Consider the following 5,063-nt stretch of genomic DNA (forward strand, 5'->3'; position numbering starts at 1 on the left):
TTGAGTTTGAAACGAATATTTTGTGTTCGTGGATAGCTCACACGGTAGAGCCACGCTCTCACCTGCCAGGCGGAGTTGTCGTACCAATAAGGTCGCAGGTTCAAACCCCACCACCGCCGCGGGGAAAAAAAATTTTTATTCTCTATTGTCTTCTGGCACTTTTCTACTCACTTCATATCTTGTTGTTACCAACATAAGTGCCTGCTCCACTCACTTTTCTGAATTAAAAATTCACCCAATACACCGGAGCATACTCAATGTCTCAATCGTTTCTATGTTATATGTTTGTGATGAGAATATTGGCTATTAAGCTTAACTGCTGGTCAAAATTACTTCGCGATGGTGGTGAACGAATCGGCGGTCTCAAGAAGCGGGTGAGAGAGGGATCTAGAAATGACTTTGAGTTTGAAACGAATATTTTGTGTTCGTGGATAGCTCACACGGTAGAGCCACGCTCTCACCTGCCAGGCGGAGTTGTCGTACCAATAAGGTCGCAGGTTCAAACCCCACCACCGCCGCGGGAAAAAAAATTTTTTATTCTCTATTGTCTTCTGGCACTTTTCTACTCACTTCATATCTTGTTGTTACCAACATAAGTGCCTGCTCCACTCACTTTTCTGAATTAAAAATTCACCCCATACACCGGAGCATACTCAATGTCTCAATCGTTTCTATGTTATATGTTTGTGATGAGAATATTGGCTATTAAGCTTAACTGCTGGTCAAAATTACTTCGCGATGGTGGTGAACGAATCGGCGGTCTCAAGAAGTGGGTGAGAGAGGGATCTAGAAATGACTTTGAGTTTGAAACGAATATTTTGTGTTCGTGGATAGCTCACACGGTAGAGCCACGCTCTCACCTGCCAGGCGGAGTTGTCGTACCAATAAGGTCGCAGGTTCAAACCCCACCACCGCCGCGGAAAAAAAATTTTTTATTCTCTATTGTCTTCTGGCACTTTTCTACTCACTTCATATCTTGTTGTTACTTATAGTACGATGTTAAAACACATTTTTCATCCGGGGGGGGGGGGAGGGGTTCCTTTATTTCTTCATATTTCCATAGATTGAAATGATCAGCAACTTTTCAATAAGTCTCACAGCTCAGATTTCTTGAAGTCTTTAGAATATCGCTCTCTTGATCTAGCCACGTTTGAAGTTATAACTTATATTCATCATCATCATTGCCTTTTTCACCCTGGGTCAGGGTATAGGCCACAGACAAACAGTTTCCATCCTTCTCTATCCCGAACTAACTTTTTAATCTCATTCCAGGTCTTACCACTTCTCTGTATATCAGCTTCTTTAATTCTTCTCCATGTTCCTCGTGGCCTTCCCTTTGATCTTCTGCCCTTCTTTGTTATAGTGGATTCCTACTCCCTTATAACTTATATTTCCAAATTTGAAAAAGGCCTTCTTTCTATGTTTTCCATGGCTAAGGGTGGGCAACGGGCGGGCGAAAGGTGAATAACCTATGGCATCCAGAAAATCCGTGGATTTATTGTTATTGTCCATTTGGGGCCAAGAATGTATGCAATGGAAATGTTTCTCCAACTTGCTAACAGGGTATCTCCCGTCCATTCCTCTGATTCCTTTTGTCTTATTTTATTACTTCGTCCACATTCCTCTGCAGCCGGTCCATATCCATCGTTACCCTTCTCCTTTTCCTTTTCCCCCTTTTCATCATCCTGCTCTCCCCCCGCCCCTCCTCTTCTCTTCTCTCATCTTCCCCATTTCAATCTTTTATCATCATCATCATCATCATCATCATCATCATCATCATCATCATCATCATCATCATCATCATCATCATCATCATCATCATCATCATCATCATCATCATCACCATCATCATCATCATCATCATCATCATCATCACCATCATCACCTCTTTATCATCATCATCATCATCATCATCATCATCATCATCATCATCATCATCATCATCATCATCACCTCATAATCATTTTCTTCAATTCCTCTTACTTCTTCATCAATTTGTTTCTCCAACTGCTTCTCCGCACTGTTCGTCCCCCCCCCCCCTTTTTACCCCTTCGTGCTGCTCACCTCTATCCTCCATTCTTCCTCTTCTTTTAAACAGATTGCGGCTATGTGGTCTAGTGGTATGACACTCGCTTTCGGATCGGAAGGTCCTGGGTTCGAGCCTCGCTCGACGCATAGTTGAGTCCTTGGAAAAGACTCTTTACTCATATTCTCTCACCGTACTCAGGTGTAAAATGAGTACCTGGCCGTTAACAGCGTTGTCTTTGTCCGAAAAAGTGTAATATCGCCTAACAGGCGTCATGTCTCGTCCTTCATGTTAAATGTTGCTGTTGACTAGAGACCCCTTGTAAAGCGCTTTGAGCACGTTAAGTGGATATTGCGCTAATAAAAAAGCTCAATTTCTACTTAACCTCTTCTTTCTCTCCCACCTCTTCTATCTTCTTGCCGTTTCTCTGGAATCCCAGTAACATGATTGATACTAACAAGACTGACAATCCACTTACTTTCATAAAGCGATGAAAAATGACTTTTTCGAAGAGCATTTGTTTTAAATTCCGAGTATGTTTTATTTAAAATCATAACTCCTATTACTAGATCAATTGGCATAGATCTATATTAACTTTCATGTGCTCGAGGTCATTGGTCACATTGCAAAATGTGCTCAAAGTGACCCACTTTGTGAAAAGTGTTCATAGCTTTTTAAATATCTAACATCACGATAGGTCATTTGGGTTTTCAGCTGACACATGGATAGGTTTTATATCTTTGTAAAAAAGCAGCGTGTTTACATTTGTTTAAGAAATATCCAATCGTTGGACAGCAACAAATCATGTGTTTGATGACCTGGTTGGACGAAAACATGAATATAGATCTCTCCCATTGGTTTTTTTTAATTTGTCAGTTTTGTTCTAGGTACTATGACATTAGCGCCAGTCAGCAATTTGATTTCAACTAGGAACCATATCAATTCATGATATCATTATAGTATTATCCTCTTTCCTATCTTATAACGAAACATATCTCTCATCCTCTACCCCAACCCATCTTCCTCCCCCCCCCCCCCCCTTTTTCCCCCCACCCTAACGTTGCTGTCCTCACACTCATCCTCTATTAAATTATTCCTCACACCTCCCTTATACAATTTTCCCCCAAGCTATAAGTTTGTTTTCATTACTCTCTCCTTCAATCACCCCCATTTATATATATTTTTTTACTGAACCTTTTTTTTTAAAGAAAAGAAGAAAAAAAAAGTCGGCTCTCGTTACCGTGTCCAGCCATCCCTTTCTAACAAAGGGGGCGCACCCCTTGGGCAAATGCGCCACTATGATGTAGAATTAGATAAATAAACACGCTGTTCCACGTAACGATCCCTCGGAGACTTGCAAGGGCCATCGCCTTCATTTCCAGAGATGTCCGGGTTGTTATCTTTATAAACTTTGACTCGTTCCCGTAAAAAATATATATATAAAATCCCAACTCACATTGCATCTTATCCTACATTGCGATTGTAAGGGTCAATTAGCCTTTTCATCTTCTTGGCTTTTTATTCTATTTTATTTTATTTTTTACGCCTTTAACTTTTTGCCATGTTATTTTCATCCATTTTTAGATTTAAGAGCATCATAATGCATTGATCACGATGCTATATTAGCGAGGCCATTGAAACGTCCATTATTGATTGTTCTCTTATCTTTATTTATTTTTCATCTATGATAATGACCGTGTAGGAAAAGCTTTTAAAGATCTTTAATGCCCGAAGGATATAGTATATTATCTTGAAGTTGTAAATGTCCCGAAACGGGTTCGTCATACATAATAAATGCACATTATCTAAATGTAAATAGCCCCAATGTTTATCAATTAAGATTTGTACCAAATATTATAGATAGTACGTGAGAAAAACAGTTAATATGTAACAAAGGCTTCAAATGTTTTTGTTTCTTGCAGCTATGTGGTCTGGTGGTATGACGCTCGCCTGTGGATCGGATGTCCTGGGTTCAAGTCCCGCTGTGAGCGGCGCATTGTAGAGTGCTTGGAAAAGGCTCTTTACTCACATTCTCTCATCGTACTCGGGTGTAAAACGAGTACCTAGCCGTTAAAAGCGTTGTCTCTGTCGGGGGAAAATTATAATATCGCCTAACAGGCGTATGTCTCGTTCTTCATTTTAAGTGTTGCTGTTGGTTAGGGACCATTTGTAAAGCACTTTTAGCACTTTTAATGAATACTGCACTATATAAGAGTTCAGGCTTTTTTTCCGGATTTGTACGATTAGTATAGGCATTTAAAGTCAATGGGTAAATTCGAAAAAAAAAAAATTTGTTGTTGCCATATTCTAAATTTTTTTAAGCACTCATAAATAACTCGAAATTTTGTTGTTGTTTTGTTTCTTTTTTTTTTGTTTTTTTTTCGTTGTTTTTTTTTTTTTTTTTTTGTTTTTTTTTTTGTTGTTTTTTTTTGTTTTTTTTTTTTTTTTTTTGTCTTTTTCTTTTTCTTCGGTTTGTTGCTTTGCTCTTTTCATTTGAGGACCTTTCCGGAAGTTGTTGACTGTCCGATAATGAATAAAACATGTCAGTGACGATCACAAGTGTTGTTGATTGCTTCAATTACATGCGATGCCCTTTTTACGTAGAATATATGAATATCAGGAACCTCTTTTTGTTGACCCCACCCCCCTTCTGCCCCACACATACACCAACGCAGACACAATCACAGACACACACACACACACACACACATACACACACAACATACTGACACACACCCACACAAACCCACACACACACACACACACACACACAATCACTGCACACTCACAAGAGCATCTTCCTTCTGATATCTTGATATCATGTTTCGTTATTGCTGTTGATGTTGTTGTGAATGATAATGATGACGATAATTATGACTATGATGATGATGATCATGGATTTTTTGATTGGTATATTACCGGTTTGTCTACAACTCAGAGAGGACCGTTACGAGTCTGAGCTAAGCTCATAATTAATTAACTGTTATTAATAAAACAGGGGTATATGTGAAACGGCGAAATCTTTGCGAAATCTAAT

At 39.2% G+C, this 5,063-nt stretch overlaps 1 protein-coding gene across 1 annotated transcript in view; it reads left to right on the forward strand.

Moving 5' to 3' along the window:
- The window catches only part of LOC144963810 (dopamine receptor 1-like), a 111,192-nt gene that overhangs the window by 103,831 nt on the left and 2,298 nt on the right, over positions 1 to 5,063 (forward strand). The gene's annotated exons all lie outside the window — the stretch shown is intronic.

Source organism: Berghia stephanieae, chromosome 2 (assembly GCF_034508935.2).
Source record: "Berghia stephanieae isolate SIO BIC M18660-M18661 chromosome 2, UCSD_Bste_1.3, whole genome shotgun sequence".
NCBI classification, from domain to species: domain Eukaryota; kingdom Metazoa; phylum Mollusca; class Gastropoda; order Nudibranchia; family Aeolidiidae; genus Berghia; species Berghia stephanieae.